The 27,380-nt window shown below is 37.6% G+C and overlaps 1 protein-coding gene and 1 pseudogene across 2 annotated transcripts in view; both read left to right on the forward strand.

Moving 5' to 3' along the window:
• The window catches only part of KCNQ5 (potassium voltage-gated channel subfamily Q member 5), a 532,023-nt gene that overhangs the window by 92,790 nt on the left and 411,853 nt on the right, over positions 1-27,380 (forward strand). The gene's annotated exons all lie outside the window — the stretch shown is intronic.
• On the forward strand, positions 11,834-12,292 carry LOC122909898 (annotated as a pseudogene).

The following is a 27,380-nucleotide window of genomic DNA, read 5'->3' on the forward strand; positions in this document are numbered from 1 at the left end:
ATAGGAAGCATGTCATATGATTTATAACACATTAAAAGATAGCTTATAAATTCATTTTAATCTTCTCACATAATAGTGCTCAAATTTAAAACTTTTGCTGTCTTAAACTTTCCATGTATTTTCTGATCTTTTATTTAATGCAATCATTTTTATAACATATGTGCACATATTTAAAGAAAGTACTTTGGGGCACCTGGGTGGCTCAGTCATTTAAGCATCTGCTTTTGGCTCAAGTCATGATCTCAGAGTTTTAGGGTTGAGCCCCACCTCAGGTTCCCTGCTCAGTGGAGAGCCTGCTTCTCCCTTTCCCTCTGCCTGTCGCTCTGCCTACGTGTGCTCTCTCTCTCTCTCTGTGTCAAATAAATAAATAAATAAATAATCTTTTAAAAAATAAGATAAAGTATGTTATCTTATTTATAATAATTTAGAATAATAATTTTATGAATGTCACCTAATAAATGAAACCTCTGTTCTAAAGAACTCTTAAATGATATTTAAGTATCAAGAAGCTTATTGGGGGTTTGCATAAACAAATAGATAACAAACTACATATGTCTATTTTGTAAGAAATACCTAGGGGCACCTGGGTGGCTCAGTGGGTTAAAGCCTCTGCCTTCGGCTCAGGTCATGATCCCAGGGTCCTGGGATTGGGCCCCACATCAGGCTCTCTGCTCAGCTGGGAGCCTGCTTCCCTCTCTCTCTCTGCCTGCCTCTCTGTCTGCTTGTGATCTCCGTCTGTCAAATAAAAATAATAATAATAATAATAATTTATTTTAAAAAATTTTTAAAGAAAGGAAATACCTAAAAATTAAAGGAAGTGATATAAAGAGTTGATTGCTGGAGGGGGGGAGTCTAAGTTGAATTTAAAGAACTAGATCAGATTGAATATGGGTTAGTTAGAGTTAATTCTTCCTTTCCTATAGACTGTCTGGGGGACATAGTTCCTATCATATTTTAAATTCTCATATATTTTATTGGCTTGTGGATTGTTTGAGCTGTTATTAAAATAATGTTTCACTTCTAAACGTGATTTTGAAAGGTTTGCAGCAATGTGCTATGTCTGATTTCTTTAGAGAAATAATAATAATAGTAAGGTGAAGAAATAAAGTTATTCTTTTAGGACTGCATCTTTAAGGATAAGATATTGAGATTCAAAAATACATACATTTCAGTAACACAGTTGGATTTGATCTTAACAATTGCTACCATAATATTTTCTAGTTACTCGAAAGATACTGCTATTGTTCAAAATTATTTTAGAGCTCTTCTTTTGGAGTTGCCTTTATGACCAAGTTATGAACCACATAAAATTTTTTTCTTTTTTTTTTTAAAGATTTTTATTAATTTATTTGATAGAGAGAGTACAAGCAGGCAGAGCAGCAGACAGAGGGACAGCCAGAGGGAGAGGAGAAGCAGACTCTTTGCTGAGCAGGGAGCCCGATGCGGGGCTCAATTCCAGGACCCTGGGATCATGACCCAAGCCGAAGGCAGATGATCAACCAACTGAGCCACCCAGGCACCCCTCACATTAAAAAAAAAAAATCTAATATGTTACAGTTGCATCTTGTTCTTAACCTAAATGTCATCGCCCACCTTGATTATTTATATTGTTTATCATAAGGGACTCCAAATATCCTTTTACGGCCTCCCAAAATAAAATTCATTCTTCAGATATATTTAAAAGAATGGGACACAGTTCCAAAGGTAATTAAAAAGTAGTTTTGAAATACTTAAAATACTGTTCATGAGAATAAATGTGTAACTTCACAGAGTAACTTTTATAAAGGAAATAGATTATTTGGGTTTATAAGGCATGGTATGTTTGTGCAGGCATGTTTTTATTCATTTGTTTACTTGAGAATGTACTAATGTAATAGTATAAAAAACTATTCTTAGTATCAAGGAGACATTTAAAATGTTTCCCTTTATGTTAAGTTTTTGTGTGTGTGTGTGTTTTTGTTTGTTTTTGTTTTTTGTTTTTGTTTTGCTTAGTTGAATATTCATTTGGCTTTTCAGCAGCAGGTAAAACCCTACTTTAGAGCCTCTCTCTGGTCTTTAATTGTTAATCCCAGTAGAAGCTTTACTCTTTACGAATCAGTTCTGGACACCACATTCTGTAAACTCTGTATCTATAGCCAAAGATTAAATTGATTTTCACATTTTTATGACACAAATAAGACCACATCTGTTTGGTTTGCTGGTTTATGACTGTCACAATATCCAGTATATAATAGGAGTTCAGTTACTGTCTGCTGAGGGGATGTCAGATATCAGACACACACCTTGTCATTTTTATGCCTTCTAAAAATGTTATTTGAAAGACGTGTTCAACTTTGGTGAGACAAGAGAAAACCGTATCTTAACAAAAAAATCTTTGGAGAAGGGATTGGAGGGGTGCTTCTTCATAGACATGTAAGCCTCTTGTTCTACTTTAGCCACTGTTTCCCCTGGGCCGTCTCAAAGCAGCAATTTAAATTTATTTCTGCAATTTTATCAACACTGTTTATTAAACAGCTACTATAAGCCAAAGAGTGATCTAGGGACTGGGAAAATAGAGGTCCCATGGAGTTAGCACTTTAATGGGGGCGAATGATGATTCTTGAAGATACTATAATGTATTTTTAAGCATTGTTTCTGATTATTGATAAAATGTGGGTAATGATCCCAGTGTCCTGAGGTCTTGCTGGTATAATTTGGTGAGCTTCATGAACTGTATCACAAAAAAGAGTGCTGCTTACTCAGTTTGGGCAAATATAGACAATCTGGATGACTAAACACCTATGTTGTTTCAACAGTGTTGTAATGGTTTGCTTAAGATGAATGGTTGACCACCTTGAACTTCCCAGGAGTTACCAAATAATATCTTCATTGGGAAATCATTCTTGGATGACATATGCTTTTAGAAAATAACACATGTGAAATGTTAGTATAGGAACACTTATTTTTGGTATAATCTTTGATAAAGACTATAGGTTTTGGGCTTTTTATCTTAGCATTGGCCACATACTGAAAGAGTGATGGACACAGCATCACCTGAGTCTTTAACTTAGAATCCATCTCCATGAGGCTGCCTCTAGATGTTTTAATGTGCATTTAAAACACATAAATACAAACTGGATGAATACTTGTATTCATGCACTCATGAATGAGTTTCTCTAAAAACATAAAAAATACGCCTCGTACTAAGAAGGTATTTGAAAAAAATTAGAAGACCTTTTGTTTGGTACATATTCAGTTAGCTTTTACAGTATAGTAGTACCAACAGTAGGTAGAATCCTGCCTTGGAGTTGCTCCTAGCATGTCCTCGCATGACTCTCTTTCTTAAAAATATCACACTTCTGACCACTACCCATAAATCTCAAGAGGGCAAATACTGTGTTTTACATGTATACCTCTTCCAGTCCCTACAGCCACCCCAAAACATACATGAAGCATCATGCTTAGAGTACCGGTATGTTTTTACTAATTGGCTTTGGTTAGGATGCGTGAAGAGTCTGCTTCCTTGCTTTATATTGCTAAAGATTTCCCTTGAGGAGCATCCCCAAGAAACTGAGGTTGCCCTGGCAGCCAGCATTTGCTTTTTTTCTAAATTCCTTTTGATAGCCATGATCTTATAAAAGAGCTCCTATGAACTGATCTCTAAGAGACTTTGAATACTTATGTTGAGAACGTGGGCCTCTCCTTTGCTGGTCTGCCTACTCTGCTTGCCACTTTTCTATCAGCAGTTGGAGGCATTCAGCAGCAGCTGCCTTATCTTTATCTTGCTTTTCACTTGAAGATTTGGGAGCTAAGCCAGGTCTTGAGATTGTTCCCTTCTGCTCCTTCTTGTGGTCTTATTTGAAATCCTTTCACATATTTGAGGGGTACCCAGACAAGGAAGGACCAAAAAAAACGACAGTTTCTCCCACTCCCCAGTATAAGTCCCATTTTAGGCCTGCATTTATAATTGCTAGTATTTCATCAGTTGTTCTTTTTGTATTGAAATGTAAAAATATTCTAGCTTTGTTTTCTAAAAATAGCTTCTAAGAAGTAGTTGAAACATGGATGTAAAATACAGTCAGTTGGAAAAAAAAGAGATACTACTGGGATCGGGGGGAAGGGTATTCATCCATTCATTCATTCAAAAACTGTTGAATATCTACTGTTTGTTTGGATCTGTGAGGCATGCAAAGATGAACAAAACATAATTGCCCTCCCTTAAAACATGCAATCTAGGTGGAAAAATTGGAATTTTGCCCTGTACCAGCAGGTATCTGAACTCTACTTGGATTTTTAGATTCCTACTATGCTAGGTTTCTGATGGAAAAGTGTTATTCTTTCTTCCCTTGGAGAAGTATTTTGAAAGACTAATGTGGTCTCGCTTCCCCAAAGATGAAGGACATTGAGATGGAGGACAGAGGCAGAGATTTCTCTAGACATCAGGCATCCCTGGCAGTTCCTGTCTACCTGCTGCTTCCAAATATAACCCTGCTTGGAAACCCCTCCTCTTGTAGGTTCCTCTACGTATGACCCAAACTTCTTAGGTCATGAAAAACAAAAGAATAAAATATTTTATGTGACCAAAGACCAGTTTTACACCAGCACCATTTCACTCAATTCTCACCCCAATGAGACGAGGCAGATATTTTGCTGGTGAAAAATCTGGGTACCGAACACCCAAGCCAAGTCAGGATGCAAAACCAAGTCTGTGCAACTTCAAAGCCAGACACACTTTAAATGTTACAACTTTGTGGCATCCTGCTTAGAGGTCCTTCTCTGAAGATGGTGTCTTTTCTTGCCAGTGATGGCCCTGTGGGCCTTTTCTGGGTAGTTCTCAGGGGTTCCTCTCTTGTCTGGGTTATTCCCTTGCTTCCTTGAACAATTCCTTAGAGATTGGACAGCACAGTGTTACTGTGCCAACATCATCTCCAGAACCCTCTGGTGCTGCCAGATGTTCCCTAGGCCTCTCCCAAGAGACTTCCTCAGGGACAGACCCCCTAAACTTGGACCCTCCTGGCTTCAGGGCATACAGCCAGAATGTATCACCATTGTCCCAGACCACTGAAGGATGTGGCAAGAATCTCATAGTCCTCATAATTCTCATCCTTTCTATGCCTGGTATAGAACTAAATCCAGTGGTGACTCAGTCAGTGTTGAGTCAATGGTAGAGACATGATCCAAAGACATCTATCGTCTAGCACCCAAGGCAGTGCTCACAATCATTCTGCCATTTAGCCTCTGGAGTATCCTTTGTCCCATATGAAGAAGCTTTAGAACTTGTGCTTTTGAGTCATTGTGTCTACTTTTTATAGTTTTACTATCTTCTCTGTTACCTTTTACTGCTATCCAAGTGAGTGCACAGCTCACTTAACCTTCTGCTAAATTTGCTGCTTTTAATCTGTCATGGAATGGACACTTTTTCGCATTTTATCTAAAATGAGAAATGACAAGACGCCTAGGGGAGGATTCCTGTGCATTCACCTAAGTTTCTGAATCTATCAAATTAATTGTTGCCTCTTCTGAGAAATTTTTTTGCTTCCTCCTTGACATAGCTATGTCATGTTATTCGTGTTGTTGTATCCTTGGAGTAAGTATTAAAGGATATTTTATTTTCCCTTTGTTCCTACAGAGTACAGGCAAGGTATGAACATGTAATTTTCTTCAATTTCTTTCTTATTTAGCCATTTTTCAGCCAAAGAGTTTTCTGCTAATACACAGAAATCCTTTTTCAAGGAAAGCATGATCAAATCAGTATGGAGTGATATATGATGTTTGATGTGATTCATTAATTGCTATAATCATAAAACTCCTGGAAGTGTAAAACAGTGAGAATATTAGAGATTATTTTGTCTGGTCATTTTGTTTTCAGATCAGAAAACTGTAGTAGACTGTGAAAATTAAGGGCTATGTTCAAGGTCCCAGAGATAGTGGGCCTAGATCCAGGATAAAACCCCAACCTCTGGTTGCTTCTCCCTCTCTCTACTCCTATTTCTTCTTCCTAGAATCGGGTGTATCTACTAAATGACTGTAGATTTTATATTTACCTTAGGAGTATGGTAGTTACTATCCTATGGGTTAGTGTCTTGCAGAGAATAAAGCAGCAAAGTAAGAAGTGTATAAATTTAGAAACCAGGTAGACAATGACCAAATACATTTTGTGTCATTTTGTGGCTGTATATTGGACAAGCTACTTAATTCCTCTCAGTGTTAGTTTTCTCATCTGCAAAATGGAGATTATACTAATAACCATGGAGTGAGAGTTAAGTGAATTGATTACTATATGGTGCTGAGAACAGTGCTGGGCCCCTAGTAGGTGTCCAGTAAGAGAAATGTACAACAATTACCAGATGTCTTCTTCTCCTTTATCTAAAAAAAGTACCTTTTTTCCTTTTAGCTTAAAATAATGACTTTCTGTTATATGGCTATTATTGTAGGGTTTTTTTTTCCAATTTATTTATTTTCAGAAAAACAGTATTCATTATTTTTTCACCACACCCAGTGCCCCATGCAATCCGTGCCCTCTATAATACCCACCACCTGGTACCCTAACCTCCCAGCCCCCCACCACTTCCAACCCCTCAGATTGTTTTTCAGAGTCCATAGTCTCTCGTGGTTCACCCCCCTCCCCCCGCTTCTTAATGCAGGTCTGAGTCTCTGCTGGGAGTTGCAAAGAAGTGAGTATATTTACAAAGGCATTTAAGTGTCACAGACCAGCATTTCTCAAAGCCTGATCTTAGATCACTTGCATAAGAACCACTCGAGGGGGTGGGCTTTAAAAAGGGAAGATTCCCAAACTCTACAATAGACTGATGAATGCGAATCTCTAATGATGAAACGGCCCAGGAATCTCTATTTTAGGACAAATTCAAGGTATGATTTTCATACATTCTAATTGTTGAGAACCACTACTGTGGATGGATTGGGTTTTTTTAGATTATTTATTTGAGAGAGTGTGTGTGTGTGCGTGTGTGTGTGTGCACACACGCGAGTAGGGAGAGGAAGAGATTCCCAAGCAAACTCCACCCTAGGCACAGAATCCATTTGGGGCTTGATCCCACTACCCCAAGACCATAACCTAAGCTGAAACCGAGAGTGCAAACCCAACCAGATGAGCCACTCAGGTGTCCCTAGATGAATTATTCTAAATGCCAGATTACTCAGCTTAAAATATTGTTTTCATTTTTCTATGTCCTTGTTTAAATAATCTTTAGTACTTGCTAATCTCCAGTTTGGCAAGGAGGGTCATTCTCTGTCAGGTTGTGTGAACTTGCCTATTTAGTCTTGTGACAAGCTGGAAAATGTCTTCCAAAAGATGTACATGTGCTAATCTCCAGAATCTGGATATAGGGTTCCCTAGTCTGTGGCAAAGGAATTTTGTAGATATGCTTAAATTAAGGATTGTGTGATGGACATTATCCAGGCTATTGAGGTGAGCCCATGTAAGCCTGATGGCCTGTATAAGAAGAGCAGGAGGATCAGATAGTATGTGAAGATAGAAGCAGGAGACTGGAGTGATGGCAGGAAGGGGTCCTGAGCCAAGGAAAGCATGTAACTTCTAGTAGCTGAGAGGGGAAAAAGAAATCCCACCTCCCAGTTTCCAGAAGGAACCAGTCCTGCTGACACCTTGACTTTAGCCCAGTGAGAGTGATTCTGGAATTCCGATCTCTAGAACCATAAGATACTAGATTTGTGCTGTTTTAATCCAACATACTTAATGGTAATTTGTTGCAGCAGCAATAGAAAACTAGTACCTTGGTTTTTCTCCAGCCACCTATCTTTTCTGGTCCTGAGCTCCTCTCTCACTGGTTCTTGCATGCTCCCTGAACCTGGTCTTATGCTCTCTTATCTCTGACCTAGGCTCAGTTTCTACCTATCAGACAATGCTCTTTTGGTGGTTGTTCTCCTCCTGTCTGTCAGGAGGGAGTCATTTCCCCTTCTCTGATGTTCTAAGGCAACCAGGACCTGTGCAATGTATTGTATATCCAGTGATGAAAATCCCCATCCAGGAATGGGTAAGAACAAAATCTCTCAAATCAGAACTCCTAAATTTAGATCCTGATTCTACCACAACAGCCTTAGAGAAGTTTCTTAACTCCCCCTAGTCTCAGTGTCTTCGTTTCTGTCAACCTCCTCAGCTCATGAAGTCTAGAGATGTTTCACATGAAAGTGAATTGGCATGGTGGCTCATTCAAAGTAAGGACTGGATATATGTTGGTGATTATATGAATTGTCGTTCAGCATATCTCTGATTATTATCTTTTTTTAAAAAAGAGATGTTATTTATTTATTAGAGAGAGAGAGAGAGAGAGAATGAGCAGAGGGGAGGAGCAGAAGGAGAGAAAGAGAGGCAGACTTCCTGCTTAGGAGGGAACCTGATGTGGGGCTCAAACCCAGGACCCTGAGATCATGACCTGAACTGAAGGCAGATGCTAAGCAGTCAACTGAGCCACTCAGGGGCCCCTGATTATTCTCTTGCAGAACTCTTCAACTGCATTGCTTACATTTGTGTTTTTGTTTCCCTGTCTGTTAACTCCATGAACGGAAGCATGATAATAATTTTAACAACAAATAACAATAATAATACTAGTGAAGTGATATAATGAAAGGAGCACGATTTTGGAAGACATTGTTTCAGTTTTAGCTTCACAATTTACTGGCTGTCTTAATAGGAAAGAAATTGAGTTTTCGTCATCTGTAGCATGTGAATAATAATAGTCTTTCCCTCTTAGAACTGATTTCAGGATTAAGTAGAATGACCATTTTAAATCTTAGCACCCAGAAGATGATGAGGGTTGAGCACATGTTAACCATTGTTAATGGCAATCAGGGTTTAATATTCTTTTTACTTGTTTTATTCTGTAATTAATCTTGATATTCCTGTTACTTTATATATGACAAAAATATGAGAAATGAGGGGAAGAAAATTTGGTATGTGTCTAAAATATTATGCTTTGCTATCAGATGTGTTACAGACTATGAGTCCCCCAGGCCTATAGGGCTTACTGTTGGATTAATGCTCAAACTACAAAAATATGCAGGACACACATAAAACTTGGCTGCTTCCCTCTCTGCCTCCTTCTTTCCCTCTCTCCCTTTCTTCTCTTTCATCTCAGGTGATTGGATGAATAGTTTGGTATTTTAAATACTTTGAATACATTAGATTTTGGAACCATTTTTGCAAAAAAAAAAAAAAAATCTGTGATTCAATACATTGCCATTCATCATTACCTTCCCTTTACAACCCTTCATGCTATTTTAGTGCAAACGAGAGCTCGCCTATCCCAGCTAATTTGAATTCATTTTTCAAATGAGAGTTCATAAGTGACTATGCTAAAATTAAGGTCTATTACATTTTCTGCACTTCCTTTGTCTGCTAATGTTATAATATGATTTTTAAGTAATTGGGTTTATTTTGACATGATTTCTTATTTAGAAACTCTGGCTTATTTGCAAGTCTTTTATCTATACATGTTTATATATTTTATATAGATATTGTCTTCCTGTGCCATCTAATTATTTTAGAGAGACTTGGAATTACTTGTTTTTATTTAAGCCATATAAAATACCTGTGTATTCCTAAAAAAATATGAATCCAAGAATGCTAGGAAAATTGGTAGTAAATGTTTTTGTCATTAAAAACAAGATGGGAGGGGCACCTGGGTGGCTCAGTGGGTTAAGCGTCTGCCTTCAGCTCAGGTCAGGATCCCACAGTCCTGGGATTGATCCCTACATCGGGCTCCCTGCTCAGTGGGGAGCCTGCTTCTCCCTCTCCCTCTGCTGCTCTGCCTGCTTGTGCTCTCTCACTCTATCAGTAAAATAAATAAATAAAATCTTTAAAAACAAGAAAAGCAAGAGGGGAAAATGAAACTAATTCATATACAGAAAAAATAAGTATATTTAAATGTACTAAATAGATGGCTTAGACCTCATACTTTGTCATTTATTATTTTTAAAGCAAGGAAAGATTACCTCCTCTTCTTACTCCTTTGGCCACTTTTATTCAAAAGCTTAATTTTGTAATTTAGGAGATCAGATTTACAAGGCAACTGGGAATTTCCCTCATGACCTGTGGGATAGTCTAGTCCTTGTGTATTCTTCTTTCACTTCCTAGACTACACAACATCAGAGTGGTTACCGTCTCTCCCTGGAAACCTTTCTTAGTGACCCAGTGCCTTGGAAAATTGTTCATTTTGTCCTAAGGAGACATTCTGACTCTAGTCTTACACACACACACACACCCCCAAGTTAATTTAAAATGAGAAATGGAGACTTCATCTGACAAAACAAAATGTTCACCCTGTTGAGAGATTTATGGCCCCATGTTCCCCTTGGCCACACTGCTTGAGTGCCATCACTGAGAAGTGAGAGGCAGTGCTGAACGAAAACCATACTACTTTACAGACTTGGTGAGAGTAATTTTACTCATGAATAAGCAACAGCTCATGCTTGTGCAAAATGTCCATCTGTGCCCTCTCACTGTGGCTCTCCCTCATTAAAAAGAGGCATTGGAAGCCAAATAGAAAATATAGTGTTTAATTTACCATAGATTTCAGAGCAGAAATATGAGTTTTGTTTTACCTTATAACACGATTATATTTAACAAATTTAAACAAATCAATATAATCCTAATGTGTTAATTCATCCATTATGAAATTAGCAACTTAAAGAATATGTTAAAATTGGTTTCTTAAATACTAAAATAAGGATGAATTTTTACTTAAAAAAATTTCCCTGCTTTTCCCCTAGACATAATTTGTTTTAAAAAAAAGTCATCTAACAGAGGGGTACCTGAGTGGCACAGTTTTGGTTACTGCTTAGATCTTGATCTTGGGGTCATGGATGGAGCCCCACATCCAGCTCCATGCTCAACTCAGTCTGCTTGGGATTCTCTTCCTCCTTCTCCCTCTGTTCCTACCCCTCCCCCTGCATGTTCTCGCTCTCAAATAAATAAATAAATATTTTAAAAAATCATCCAACAGAGGAACCATGATATCTTCTCAAAGGGTCTTCTTAATACAATATCAAATTATATTGTAATCTAGTTGGTGACAAAATAACACTGAGTTATAGTCAACTCAATATACAAGTATATATTCCAAAAATATATAAATTCAATATATTTAATGAAGTTCAGGTAGCAATCATTTTTTTCTGTGTTTCCCAAAACTGAATTGATCATACTGATTGCTGGTTTGTTGGGGAGGGCAGATTTCACTGATTAATTTAAAAGTAGTATATATGGTGGGCTTGACTTTTCTTTAATAAGTGTGGGAGGAAAAATAAATTTCTATAAGAATCATTCTTAATTACCAAAGATAGTACAACCTATTTATCTTTATTCTTAGCAGGAAGCCCATTTATATTAGTATATTTTAATTTCACAGTGAAAATAATTCATAAAATCAGATATAATTAATCAGATATTTTATTATGTAACAAAAATGAATACATCATTGTCATCTCTTAGTACAGTTTCCAAAAATGCCCTATTTCCAAAGTAATTTGTATGCAGAATGCATAGATCTATTGTATATAAAAGGTTTCATCTCATATAATCTAAAAAAAATAAGAAATTTGATAAATAATTTTTTAACTTAGTAACATGATCCCTTAAATTTATCAGAGAAAAGGTAATTTACAAACTCCAGATAAATCTGGTTTTCCGTATTGTCACTTTCTCACAACAAATTACTTGTTTTCATAAATTTCATTGTTAAAAATAAACAGGGCATCTTTTAAAATTCTTGTCAAAAGGTGACTGGCCAATGCAGGGGTTGCAAATAAGGGGAGGAGACAAGGTGATTAGAAAGCAGTGTGGAGGGCAGCGGCTGAGCAGCAGTGATCCTGAGCCAGCATGATTGTCCTCTCTAAGGAACATGGTTTTGTGTTTCTGACCTGTACTGCCAGCTTCATAATGGCAGCTCATCTAGCCATCGGTGTTTCCAACGCCCGAAAGAAGTACCAAGTGAAGTATCCTACCATGCACAGCATGGACTCAAAAACAGACACCTTTTCAACCACGTTCAGCACGCCCACCAGAACACATTGAAAGTGTAACCACCCTTCTTATTTTTCCTAGATGTTGGCGGTGTTTACCACCCAGGTATAGCTTCTGGCCTAGCCTTGGCCTGGATTGTTGGACAAGTTCTGTATGCTTTTATGCTGTTACACAAGAGAGCCCAGCAAGCAGAGTCGAGGAGCCCTGGGCTCCATAGTCCTCACAGGCCTGATGGGCACAATGGTGTGCTCTGCCTTCCAGCATCTTGGTTGGGTTAAAACTGGCTTGGGCAGTGGGTCCAAATGCTGCCATTAAAGAATTATAATGTGTTTAAAAACTCATTCATTTTGAATGATTTACTCTTATTTTCAGTTACGTTTTTCTTTTCTAAATATAGTAAAAGCTTGTGGTATTAGCCTCATGCCTAAAAAAAAAGAAACAATAGAGAATAGATTATGAAATGTTATTTTATACACACACACACACTCTCTCTTTCTCTCTGAATTTAATTCTGTTTTGTGATTAAAGGGGAAAAAAACCCAGAGAGGAATAAAATTAAGAGAATGCTACAGACTATGTTCTCCCGAAATATGTATGTTTAAATCCTAACCCCCAATGTGGTGATATTAGGAAGTGGGGCCTTTGGGAGCTAATCAGCTTATATGGGTAGAGCATTCTTGAATGGAATCAAGTGCGCTTATGAGAAGAGACATGAGAGTTCCCTCTGGCTCTCTGCTCTCCACCATATCAGGATAAAAATGAGAAGATGGCCATCTGTGAACCAAGCCCTCTGGATGTCCCAATACCTTGATCTTGGACTTCCAGCCTCCAAAACTATGAGAAATAAATGTCTCTTATATAAGCTACCCAGTCTATGATAATCTGTTATTAGATAGAGATAGGTTATAAAAAGAGAGGTCATGATCCTCAGGGTCCTGGGACTGAGCTCCCTGCTTCATGGGGAGTCTGCTTCTTTCTCTCCCTCTGACCCTCCCTACTGCTCATTCTTGCTCTCTCTGTCTCTCTTAAATAAATAAATAAAATCTTTTTTAAAAATAGTTAAGACAGAATGAAGGCCTTACGTTCTGTGGCATGTTGATTAAGGGTAAGTTATTCAGATCACACTTACTCATGGCCTGCAGGAAAAGTAGTTTCTTTTCAAAATACTCATCAGCTGGTTAGCTACTCTAACAATTCAGTCCTTACACATGGAAAAGCTTTCTTGAAATGGGGCTGATGTAAACATCAGTGTTTAACTGTGATGGATCATGCTCTGTATGTAGTACAGTGGGGTCTCATCATGACTTGCCATGGGGGCAGAGGAGGGATGAGCCATCAGTTGTTCTGAGCAGTAACATCTCATGTAGAATCACTTTTAGCTCATGAATTGGAGATTTCTACTTTTCATCTTGACCAAGATTTATAGGGAAATAATAAGTGCAGGAAATGTCAAGCCCATCTCTGAGGTAATAATTTCCAGTTTTTGTTCAAGATTTTCATTCCATAGTTTTAATACATTGTTCTTAATATTAAATAAAATATTTTCACATGTAAAGTTAATGATAGCATTTATGTACTTTACTTAGGGTCCCCTCCCTCTCAGAGAATATTCCTGTCATTTTCTGTGAAGCAGTCAGTTGGTTTCACAGTTTTTCTGGCTCTTTTTGGACATTCGTAGACATGTACTGAGTAGCAGTAACTTCCCAACAATTGCCCCTGAAATAAGCTGGAATCAATTTCTAGCAACTATACTCCCTCAATAATTCTTCAGATTCCTGAATTGGTACTAATTAGCTCTTAGCTGTTACCACAATAATACTGGATAATAGATTACCTAATCCCCAGGAGCATTCAGGAAGCATTTATTTCTTTCTCACACATGGGTTAGGGCCAGTTGAAATTTTGATGATCTAGACTGCCCCCAGCAAGGTATGACTTGATCTAAGTTGACACTACCCACTACCCACTACCTTTCTTTCATCTTTATCAGACCAGAAGCTATCTAAGGCATTGTTTTCTCATGGTAAAAGGCAGAGTAAATGTGCCAAAGCCCAACCAGATAAGAATCTTTTAACCCTCTGCTTATGTACTTCTGCAAACATTGTACTGGTCAAAGCAAATCACTTGAGTAAGTCTAACATCAATGAGAGAAAAAAATATTCTTTCATTCTACTGGGAGGTTCTGCATAGTGACTTGGAATATGGGATAGCTGTGGAAAAAAGTGGGGAATTGGGAACAATAATGCAGTCTGCCACATTTCACCTTCTAGGTCACAATTACTCACATGACTTCCACACACAAAATACCTTAATTCTAATAATCTCTATTCCCCAGATATCCTAGAATTCTTGTTAATTTGTGGAATCAAAGTCCAGGATTTTCTAATCTATGTCAATTCTAGATTCAGCTTCTCCTGACCTGAAACCTTGTGAATTTCGGAGACAAGTTGTTTAATCCTCCCCCATGACAAACAATCTCCCAACATATAATTGTGAAATAGGGACAGGATAGCCACAGTGAACACTCCATTCAAAAAAAAGGTGACAATGAGAGCCTCATTGCAGTCACTGGTCCATAGTTATTTTGAAATCTCACTGAATGAATGTTGTCAGATCTCCCTGTCCTAGAGAAAGGGAATATCTTTCATTAGGTACTGATACTACTCCCTGAGAATTACCTAAGTAGGGAATGAGGTTGTATCAACTCATCTGTTGGTGAATATATTCAGAAGCATCAAGATTTTTAAGACAAGGAAAGAAAAAACTTTCCTTTTTAAATCGTTTTTTACTTTTTTTTCTTCTTTAATCTTCTAGGACAGAATTACACAGGTTTCTAGATTTGTAGAGATCTCAATGACATGTATCCATATTCTTTCCTTTACTTTATGAAATACTATTTAATTTTTGACTAGGTAATATATTTTAATGACCCAAACATCAAAAAGTATACAAAGGTATAGAGTGAACCATTTACCTCTGAGTATATTCCCATTTTTTCTTTTTTTTTTTTACACAGAATTGTAATATACTGTAAGTATTATGCAACGTTTCTTTTTTCACTTAATGTATCTTACAGATGTTCCCACATCAGTACAGAAAGAACTCTCTCGTGATATTTTAGAGCTGTGTATCATTTTATTTAATGGATATACTATAGTTTTTAATTAGTCTTCTCATCAAAAGACAGAGGAGTCCAGATATTTGGCTATTACAGATAGTGCTGCAATAAATAATCTTGTATGCCTGTCTTTATGCTCATTGGTTAGTATATTTGTAGGGAAAAAACCAAAAGTGGAAATGTTGAGTCAAAGGGTTTATGAGTATATAATTTTAAAAGAAACTACCAAATTGCCTTTGATGGAATTCTAACAGTTTTACTCCCACCAACAATATGGAGAGGGCCTCTTTTTCTATAGCATTGTCAATAGTATGTTAGCAAACTCTTGGAATTTAGCCAATATCCTAAGTGAAAAATGAGGTTGCATTTCTTTTATTATGAATGAGGACTTGCTTCATGTATTTAGGAGCTATTTGTATTTTTTAGAATTTATATTAACTGTTCTTAGACTGCGGCCAAGTTTCATTGGGTTGCTAGATTTTGTCTTACTACCCTAAACAGAATTGGGTAAATGAGTATTTTGTAGGAGCTACCTGTATACCAAGGAAACTAGTCCTCTTTAGGTTACTTGAACTGTAAATATTTTTCATATGTATTGACTTTCTTTATAGTTTTTTAAAAACTATTTAGAATTTTATTTTTCTTTAACATATGGCCTAATTTATCAATTTTTCTTTTATGGCTTCTAGATTTTGTATAGCAGATAAGCCCTTCTCTACTTTAAGATTATAAAAAGAGTTCTCATATCCTTTCTTCTAGTACTTTTACTGTTTTTTATTACATTTAATCTGATCCTTTGAAAAAATTTTTGGTGTATGTGTAAGATAGAGATTCAACTTTTTATCCTTGTGGCTACCTGGTTTTCTCAATACCACTCACTGTACTGTATCCTCCATCTTTTCTCCATGAATATGAAATGCCACTTTTTTTAATTTTTTGGTTGCTCTTTTTTTTGTTTTTTTGTTTTTTCCAATTTATTTATTTTCAGAAAAACAGTATTCATTATTTTTTCACCATACCCAGTGCTCCATGCAAGCCATGCCCTCTATAATACCCACCACCTCGTACCCCAACCTCCCACCCCCCCGCCACTTCAAACCCCTCAGATTGTTTTTCAGAGTCCATAGTCTCTCATGGTTCACCTCCCCTTCCAATTTACCCAAAAACACATACCCTCCCCAATGTCCATAATCCTACCCCCCTTCTCCCACCCCCCTCCCCCCAGCAACCCACAGTTTGTTTTGAGATTAAGAGTCACTTATGGTTTGTCTCCCTCCCTATCCCATCTTGTTTCATGGATTCTTCTCCTACCCACTTAAGCCCCCATGTTGCATCACCACTTCCTCATATCAGGGAGATCATATGATAGTTGTCTTTCTCCACTTGACTTATTTTGCTAAGCATGTTACGCTCTAGTTCCATCCATGTTGTTGCAAATGGCAAGATTTCGTTTCTTTTGATGGCTGCATAGTATTCCATTGTGTATATATACCACATCTTCTTTATCCATTCATCTGTTGATGGACATCTAGGTTCTTTCCATAGTTTGGCTATTGTGGACATTGTTGCTATAAACATTCGGGTGCACGTGCCCCTTTGGATCACTGCGCTTGTATCTTTAGGGTAAATACCCAGTAGTGCAATTGCTGGGTCATAGGGCAGTTCTATTTTCAACATTTTGAGGAACCTCCATGCTGTTTTCCAGAGTGGTTGCACCAGCTTGCATTCCCACCAACAGTGTAGGAGGGTTCCCCTTTCTCCACATCCTTGCCAGCATCTGTCATTTCCTGACTTGTTGATTTTAGCCATTCTGACTGGTATGAGGTGGTATCTCATTGTGGTTTTGATTTGTATTTCCCTGATGCCGAGTGATATGGAGCACTTTTTCATGTGTCTTTTGGCTATCTGGATGTCTTCTTTGCAGAAACGTCTGTTCATGTCCTCTGCCCATTTCTTGATTGGATTATTTGTTCTTTGGGTGTTGAGTTTGTTAAGTTCTTTATAGATTTTGGACACTAGTCCTTTATCTGATATGTCGTTTGCAAATATCTTCTCCCATTCTGTCAGTTGTCTTTTGATTTTGTTAACTGTTTCCTTTGCTGTGCAAAAGCTTTTGATCTTGATGAAATCCCAATAGTTCATTTTTGCCTTTGCTTCTCTTGCCTTTGGCGATGTTCCTAGGAAGATGTTGCTGCGGCTGAGGTCGAAGAGGTTGCTGCCTGTGTTCTCCTCAAGGATTTTGATGGATTCCTTTCTCACATTGAGGTCCTTAATCCATTTTGAGTCTATTTTTGTGTGTGATATAAGGAAATGGTCCAATTTCATTTTTCTGCACGTGGCTGTCCAATTTTCCCAACACCATTTATTAAAGAGGCTGTCTTTTTTTCCATTGGACATTCTTTCCTGCTTTGTCAAAGATTAGTTGACCATAGAGTTGAGGGTCTATTTCTGGGCTCTCTATTCTGTTCCATGAAATGCCACTTTTATCATATACCAAATTCTGGATTTTTTAAGAGTCCATTTCTGAAGCTCAGAACTTTTTTTTTTCCTTTAAACTCACATCTCTGTTCATGTAATAGTTCCATATTGGTTTCATTACTGAGGCTTTATGGTGTTTTATGTGGTGGAGTTACTCATTCCTCATTCTTGTTTCCTGAATTTTCCTGGATGTTCTTGTTTATTTATTTTTCTATATAAACCTTAGAATAATTGTATTTCATTCTGGAAAATAAATATTGATTTCTTTTGGGGTGTCATTACAGTTACAAATTAGCTTTGAGAAAATGAATGTCTATACAGTGAGGTTCCTATCCAAGAACGTGGAAAGTGGTTCTATTTGTTCCAATTGTCTTTTATGTCCGTTAGAAGCATTTTTAAAATCTTCTCCGTCTTCATAGATTTCTGATTAAGTGCTTTTTTTTCTGATGCTATGTATGACTCAGCATATGTGATGCTGAGAAGGAAGGACTTGCTAGCTCTTTTAATCCTAGCTCTACATCCAGATTCCTGCAGGACTAGAAGAAATAGGTAATGTAGTAAAAAGGCATATGAAAATTTTAAATGCAAATGAGGGGATAGGTGGGAAAGTGTAGCACATGTGGTGCTAACTAGTTTCTGTCATCCTGTCCAATGAGAGCCACCAGATTTGTCTGGCACACACAGCATGGCAAAAGCACGATGTACCTAGAAGGGCCACAGAAGGTAGAACAGCTGTCATTTAGAAGTGAATCTAAGAATTTTTATCAATTAGACTCGGCTGTATATAATAGCTATTCCAAATAATAGTAACTTTAAACTTAGATAGATGTTTGTTTTTCTCTCCTATACATGAGTTCTGGGTGTTGGCACTCTAGCCCCAGTGTGGTCATTTCATAATCAGTGATCCAGTCTCCTTATTTCTTTTTCACCTACTATCTTTAGTGTGTGGTTTCTATTTTCAAGTTTGCCTCACAGTTCAAGATGGCTGAAGAAGCTCTCACCAAAATGCACATTTCAGGCGTGAAGAAGAGAAGGGAGGTGCAGGGCAAAAAGTACACCACCAAGCTAAGCCAACCCTCTTTTAAAGCCTCATTTTTTTCACTTCCCCCTCCTCATCTATCTATACGAGGGGCTCCTCTCAAGAATATGAGAGCCTGCTACTAAGGAAGAAGGGGAAAATGAATTTCAGGAAAGGGACTTCCAATCCCTACCCCAACAAGAACATTTTTTTTCACATTCTCCTCAAACTGCAGTGAGAAGGAGAAGGAAAGAAATCCCAAGGGGAAAATAGGAAAGTGAAAAAAGTGAGAGCAGTTTGATTATTTTGTATACTTTAGGATCATTTAAAACAACCCAGTGGTCAGCAAACTCTGAACTGGAATCAGTGCTTTGGTCTTTTAGTTTTTCAGCTCTAAAATGTTTTCAAAAAGGAATTGGGTCACATGTTCTCTTTTTCTTCTTTAAACTTGAGGAACCTCAGTAAGGAGTTAGCATATTATCTCCAAAGGGCACGGTCTTTATGGGGCTCACAAAGATGATTAAGACACAGTGTCTGCCTTTGGATTCAGAGGGCTTCCTGAAAATATATATGAATTTTTTTTTCTTTTTGGAAACCACTAGACTAATCAGAGTTAGAAGCAGCTTTCTGAGGGAGTTTGAGGGAAAGTGTAGGTAGGTGTAGGAGGGTGTCTCTTATCCTGTGGGTCTTATAGTAGGGCTATGAGAGAGATGGGGTCCTGGGAGGGGGGAAGGAGATGGAGAACATAACATGTATTATTTAAAATCTGGGTGAAAAAGTTTGAAACATAGCTTAGAGAGCAAAAATAATCTGTCAATGCAAGAGGACTGAAGACACTGACACTTCACGTCCTTCAGATCCAAACAGCCTCTGGCACCTGAAGCCTCATTCACCTGGAGGAGGAGTTAAGGGGCTGCTTTCAATTCTCAGAGTCTTCATTCTGTTATAGAATTCAGATATTTTTGTGTGTAATACAATTTTATTCTTTAAATGACTATTAATATACCAAGATGTTACATTTAATTTTAGGTTCTCAACTGTAGCCATTTAAGATTTTTTTCAATATATCCAAAACACGATGCAAATAAATTGGTAAGCATTTCAGTTCACATATTTCTTGGAATATCTTATTTTTCTTCATTTTTTTTTCTTTTTCCTCTTGGATTTATTATGTTACCTTCTATGGTTAAATTATAAGAACTTGCATGGTCGCACAAAAAAAAATATTTTTAAAAGGAATTAGGGCAACTGGGATGTCTATCAGTAGGTAGCTGAGGTATCCTTCAGATAAACTGTAGTACATGCTGGCACCAGAATATTACTCACTGTTAAAAAGAAATGAGCTATCAAGGCATAAAAAGACATGGAGGAAAGTTAAGTGCATATTACTAGATGAGAGAAACCAATATGAAAAGGCTACATACTGTATGATTCCCATTTTATGACATTTTGGAAAAGGCAAAACTACGAGACACTAAAAAGATCAGTGGTTGCTAGGGGTTGCAGGGAATGAAGGACAAATAGGGCAGAGGATTTTTAGGGCAGGGAAACTTCTGTATGTTACTGTCACGATGGATATATGACATTAAACGTTTATCAAAACCTATTGCATGTACAACACTGAGTGAACTTTAATATAACTGTGGGCTTCTGGGGATAATGATGTGTCAGTGTGGGTTCATCGATTGAACAAATGTACCACTCTGGGGGGTGATGTTAATAGTGGGGGAGGTTATCGTATGAGCAAAACCTTTATGGGAAATCTCTGCTTTCTGCTCAATATTGCTGTCGACCTACAGCTGTTCTAAAAAATAAAATATTTAAAACATTTTAAAAAGAAATTACGGATTAATATAAGACTGCAAGAGTGTGTAATTGTGGATAATTCTACAGAGTAAGTCTGCTGAAAAAGCCTGACACTAGGTGCTACCATCTGAAGGACTGAAGCCACCATTTGTGGTGTGCTATATGGGACCAATAAATAAGACACAAGAGAAGAAATGTAAGCGTTACCACATCCTGTTCTATCAGTGGCTTTGCCGCTGCTCACTTTGGTTTTACTCTGCTGAGTCTCTGCTGCTTCTGAACTTCTTTGATTTCATAACGGAAACTCTGAGTCTTTGTTGCTTTACAAAATTTCATGTTTAAACTTACTCTTTCTTAGGGATGATAATATAGACACCACCCTTACAAACATAACATAGACAATCATAGCCCCCTAAACAATTTGTTTCTCTATCAGAGAAAGCAACAGAGCTACAGATGGTATGCTCAGTGAGCCGAGAACTTTGGGCTGAGAAGCTATTAATTCTCACAGCAGCTCTTCTACTAACAATTTTTTGGTCCCCGGAATTGATGTCATTCAGAGTCTGCTTCATATACAATAAATCTTTAAGATGAGAAGAATAAAATTAACTCTCGTATTTTAAGAATATTTACAGCACTAGAAGCCAAAGCTGTTGTATTAGTAATCAGTTGTATTAGTAATATCTTGCAGTGTAACAAATTACCACAAATGTACTGACTCCAAACAATATAAACTTATCATCTCACAGTTTGTGTGGGTCAGGTGGTAGGCACAGCTTATCTGGGTTCTGTGCCCTGGGTCTCACCTGATTGAAATCAAGGTGTGAGCTGCCAAAATACTGAAGTACTTACTGGAGAAATAGTTTTTCTAAATTTTTATGACAGTAGTCCCATTACCTTCTCAGTACATTTCAGTGTCTTTCCTGGCTAAAATAGCATCTATAGAAAGCAACCCTAGTTTTTTCATCCCAGTTACCTTCAGTTAAGAAGTATTTATTGAGGGGCTCCTGTGTGGCTCTCAGAGTCCTGGGATCAAGCCCCACATCAGCTCCCTGCTCAGCAGGGGAGTCTGCTTCTCTCTCCCTTTCCCCCTCTCATACTCTTTCTCCATTGCTCCATCTCTCACGCTCTCTCTCTCTCTCTCTCTCAAATAAATAAGTAAATAAATATTTATTGAGTACCTCTTATTTGCCACTTCAAGGTACTAGAAATACTAGATGAATAAGAGGACATTCTCTTAGGAAATGAATGATCTATTAGTGAAGCAGATTGGGGAAGGATGTTAAGGGAGACCAAGCCTGAATCATTTTGAGAAGAGGAAAGAAACTCAGAGTAACTTCCAAGATCAATTGTCTTGATTCTACAACTAGTGAGTAACTGGAAATTCTCCACAAGTGATAAATTTGTCACGGGCAGCTGTTGTAGTCTATGAAGTAGAGTCTATGAATCAGTTTGCAGAGGTCATCTGAGTTGATGAAGACTGTTACAGACTTAACAGTCAAAATGAGATTCTAGATGAAAGACCCAAGTATAAGTAATAGTTTTATGACAGTGTTTGTAATTGGAAGATACAGCCATGTTTACCCAATCCATAAGGGAGATGAAATTCTAAGAGAGGATCAAAGGGCAGGTGAAGACTTTTCCCAACACAGTTATACAAATAGAAGTAAAAGAGTCTAGGAAGTAGGAGAGTATGCTGAAAGCTTCAACAAGCTACTGGTGCTATCTTATACCCAGAACTCTAGGTAGAACCCCAGAGGTTTAGCTGCTAACTGCTGTCAGCTCTTGTGTCCTTGTTCAATCCTTTTCCCTTTCCTCTAATTGTGACTGATGCTGGAATTGAGTATCTCTGAGAATGGAAACCAAGGAAATGTTCCAGGATTTTTGATGATGAAGGTGGTCATGTTCCAAGGCTCAGAGTATAATGAAACCTGTAGCTGAGATAGCACTAAAGAACTTTCTCTTTGGAAGAACTTAAAAATATGAGGATGATATTGGTTACCAATGAATTAGGGAAAAGAGTATCTGATGCAAGTTTGAGTGGAGTCAGTGATGTACTTGTCTTTTCTCTGAGAATGGGAGATAGAGCCCAGATGTTCAGGAAAGTTGGGTTGGCAGTGAGTTGAACCTTGTCTGGCTTGAACTTGGATGTAAGATTGTCCAGTAATGTGTTCTCAAAGGGAGCTCCATTGGTAAGGTCTCAAAAGTCACGAGATCACATAATATTTCCTTTCCTGTGGCCTTTCTAATAGTAATGGATAACCAGGAATACTGGTTTAATTGAAAGAATGGTGCTTCTGGACTTTTTACCTCCTTCAGAAGGCAGCCTGCAAGAAAGAGAGTCCCAACGGTGCATGATACTAAGTCTCTCAGGTGCAGAAGCAAGAGTTCAAATGTCTCTTAGGGCATTGTTTCTCAAACATATATGATCATGTGAATCTCATGGGACTCTTGCTAAAATGCAGGTTCTGTTGTAGTAGGTCAGTAGGATGGAATTGATGAGAATTTGCATTTCTAACAAGTTCCCAAGTGATACTGATGCTTCTGAGCCACAGACCTCACTTTAAGTAGCAAAACTTTGGAGCATTAGAATAGGGAAAGCATACCTTAGAAGATGTCATTATGGTCTTCGTAAGTTATAAAACCACAAAATGAAAGTAAACTTAGTTTATCCCATGCAGCTGAGGTAGAAATGAAAGAACTTTTTAAGAAGACTTACAGATGTGGGAAAAAACCAAAACCCAAACAGGGTTCATCAGGAAAAAATGGGAAGTGTGGCAGTTGCTAGAGAAGTGGACAAACCTAACTTCATTAACCTCTAACTCTGAAGGATATATCTTCTCTTTTAGTTTTAGGGGCAACTTAATACCATCTGGTTAAAGAACTATGCCATATCCTCACACCCCATCCTTTTGCCACCCCACCCTCTCATGCTCTGCCATTCAGCCCATAGCTGCCACTGGCTCTCAACTACTTTTATGCAATAAGGAAAAACTGTGAGTGAATTTTAGACTTGGTTGTCAAATAATCTAGAGTGATCTGGGTAGGGGTGCAGGGTGAGTAATGAAATCTCCCTAGGGGTATAGTAATGGTGCAAGGCTGATCATTGTAGTAGATTATTTGAATATTTAATGCAGCACAGTTCAAGGATCACCAGAGAATTTGTATTTCTTTTAAAACAGTGCAGTAAAACATCCCTTGTATAATGGATGCTGTTGTAATGCAATCTTGGAAGTAGTTTTCAAGTTCATAGGGTTGCAAAAGTTCTACTTGATCTGTTCACATATACAAATGTGACTTTCCCTGCTCCTCTTTCTGCTGCTATTTATATCAGCTGTCCTACAGATCAGCTTTCTTTGCAGTATCTGATATAAATAACCACAGTTCTCTAAGTACGATTTGCTCAAGGTTTCCAGGTAGTTCATGGACTGATATCTGGTTATTTCTATTTATGATTTGGTGGTGATATGCTTTTGTTACTAATATAAGTTAATACTTTTCATTTAAATGCAATAACTGTTATACATGAACTCAATGATTTTATTAGAAAACTACTCTTCCCAATGAGCAGGTAAGCTGAGTTTGGACATTGCAGGGACATTTAGGAACAAGTAGCAGTGGTGGTCTTTTGAGGCCATGCCCTTGAGATGGCATTTTCAAGAGAGACTTCAAATGAAATCCAAATGCAGAAATGAACATAATGTACTCAGTAGAGTGCAGCTGTGTGATTTGCCCCAAGTCTGCGGATATCTTTCAGACCTAAGGAGTGTGGGCATCTGCTTATTTCCATGCCCCTTACACTGTAGCTAAAAGAAACCTGAAATATTTCTGCTTCTTTGAAAAAAAAAAATCAGTCAACAAAGCTGGAATATAAAACTCTTTTTAGGGTGAAACCAACCAATAACGTTTTTATCTTGAAATTGTCCATGTTAAAGGCTACTCTGTCTGACTTCCCATAAAATTCTTCAAAAACATTTGTTCATTTTAACCATTTTAGTTGTATTTTTATCTGAAATGCACTCCTGACTTTTAGGTAATGTTGCAGCAGTCACTAGAAGATTTAAAGACCAGGGGTGCCTGGGTGGCTCAGTTAGTTAAGCATCTGCCTTCAGCTCAGTCATGATCCTGGGGTCCTGGGATCAAACCCCGTGTCTGGTTCCTCAGTGGGAAGCCTGATTCTCCTTCTCCCTCTGCTCCTCCCACACCACTGGTGCTCTCTCTCTCTGTGTCAAATAAATAAATAAAATCTTAAAAAAAAAACAACAACAAGATTTAAAGACCAAAAAGTATGGAAAGAAGTGTAACTATTGGCATAAAAACATTATTAAGTAGGCAGTAGTTTTTTTCTACTAGTAATAAGTCCAAATACTATTCAATCCAATTAATGAAATCTTTAATAATATAAATAGTGCATTTTATTAAGCATTTTTCATTATTTTAGTCATTAAAATGTAACTCAATTATGTTAATAGAATTTTAATGGAATTTAATTTGACATTACCATGCAGCTTCAGAATTCAAATTTTTAAATAAATTTGTAGTAAATACAAATCCCTTTTATTTTCATTTTTCGTTATACAATGTAATGGATGAAAACAGAACATAATGGCAATTTCACAAATTCAATTTACTAACATCTTTAGTATTAACCATACCATTATTCTGCAATAACCATATGCCTTCTTAAAATCCAGATCCTGTCCTTGCTATTAGAACCATGCTTATAGTCACATTAAATCTATTACGAACAACTTATAAATGAAAGAATGCTGGACTGGATTCAACTTTCTAGTTTGTATTCTTACCAGATATACCACTAAGCCTTAGCTTTCCATTTGGTGAACCAGTAATTCTAGTCTAAACCTTGCCTAGTTTACGAAAAAGTATTTTTTTTATTATGTTCTGTTAGCCACTGTATAGTACATAATTAGTCCTTGATGCAATGTAAATGATTTGTTGAGTATAACACCCAGTACTTTTATGGAGAAGTATTAATGGAGATGGAAATAAGCTGAGATTGGAAATAAAGCAGTGTGAATGTTTATTATTGTATCTCGCATGATAGGCTAGGTTTTGCTGCAATAGCGAAAGAAAAACAAAGGCCTAAATCTCAGTGGCTTAAATCATGGAAGCTTATTTCCCTCATGCTTCACATCTACAGGAGTCAGGCTCATTGTAATCCCTGTGAGACTTAGACTAAGGCATGCTCCATGCTAATATGTGCTTCCACAATAACTAGGGGAGGAGCGAGATGCAGGTAGGTCATGCAGTGGTGCTTAAAATTTTCTCCCAGAAATGACACACCAGTTCTGCTCACATTTCATTGGCCAGAGCATGTCATATGGCCACACCAAACTTCAGAGTCAGATGAGAGAGGAAATGCAAATATCTATGTCTATATTTATATCTGTATCTGTATCTTGATTATAAAAAATAAGAAGAAAGGCATAGGGGCACCATCCCTGCTGAGGAATTCTACAGCTACACTGGGGAAGATTTGGGGGGGGGGGAACATGAGTTAAGAACAGGCTGTTGAAAAAAGGGAGATAGGAGGGTAATGGATTTATGGAGAGGAGGTGATGAGGTAAAATACAGAGAAGAAAAATTCATCCCAGAAATTCTGATTTGGGGGCTGTTCTCAATGAGTGTATTTATATTGTTTTTGTGAAAATCTTGGGACCTTTTAATCCAATGACTCAGCTTTTCTGTGTCTGTTTCTCTTGCATTTGTGTTATTGCTTTGCCATTTAAAAGTCCAGCAATGAGAGAAATTTTGGAAACTATGTGCATTTCGATGTGCTCAAACACTCCTTAAAACTGAAAAGATCTGTTGGGAAATCACTGGGTACTCCATACTTCTTTTGTCACCTGTAATCACTTAATTGTTTGAATTGTGCTCTCCAGACTTAGCAGTTCATTGTAGTACCAGATCAATACAAAATTACATGATTAAATCAAGTAAATGTATGTAACTTTCATACTCATTACAATTTCTAGGAGCCACTGCCAATATTTAGTATTGTCATTCAATCATGGTAGTGGTCAAGGCTAATGTACTTGTAACTTCATTTTCATAAATTTTAGCCTTATGTTTGTGAGAATGTTGCAGCCGTGCTGTCTTTAAACTGAGTTTATATTACTTTGGAATTAAAACAACTTTTTGAGATAGAAATTAGGTGCCATCCTGATGCAATCGTTGCGAATTTCTAACTCTTTTTAAAGGAGGTGGTTATATTCATTTTCTAGGGCTGCCATAACAAATGACTGCAAACTGCGTGGTTTAAAACAACAGAAATTTATTCTTTCACAGTTCTGGAGGCCAGAAGTCTGACATCAAAATGTCAGAAGGTCATATTTCCTTTGATATCTCCAAGGAATGGTCCTTCATTGCCTCTACCTAGCTTGGTTCCCACCAACCTCAGGCATTCCTTGGTTTACAGGTGCATCACTGCAATCTGCCTCTGCCACCACATGACTCTTTCCCCCGTCTCCCTTGGTAGCTCTCTGTTCCTGGCTCCAGTTGTTTCTCTCCTTATAAGGATACCAGTCATTGGATTCAGAGCCCAACTCTAATCCCATGTAAACTCATCTTAACTATATTACATCTGTAAAGACTAGGTGACATTCACAGATACAAGTAGGTTAGGGTATCAACATATCTTTGGGGTGGAGGGACACAGTTCAATCCACAAATATGGCATTAAAGAAACTTTTCGGCAAATCTATGGCAAAATTCTGTGGAATACCTCAGCCCCGAAGTACATGACATAAACTAATTTCACCAAGATCATTCCCTTTGCTTCTGATTGCCACTTTATTCAAAATTCTGCATTATTGTTTACTTGCCCTAAGACCTGGTTCCTTGATATTGGCTCTTCTCTTTCTCTTGATTTTCTCAGTGGGACTTGTCAAACATCTACCTTGTTTCTAAAAGCATTGGGAGGCAGTTCAGATGAACCAGAGTAGACATGCCAGTGATCAAGG

This window comes from Neovison vison, chromosome 1 (genome assembly GCF_020171115.1).
Source record: "Neovison vison isolate M4711 chromosome 1, ASM_NN_V1, whole genome shotgun sequence".
Lineage (NCBI taxonomy): Eukaryota > Metazoa > Chordata > Mammalia > Carnivora > Mustelidae > Neogale > Neogale vison.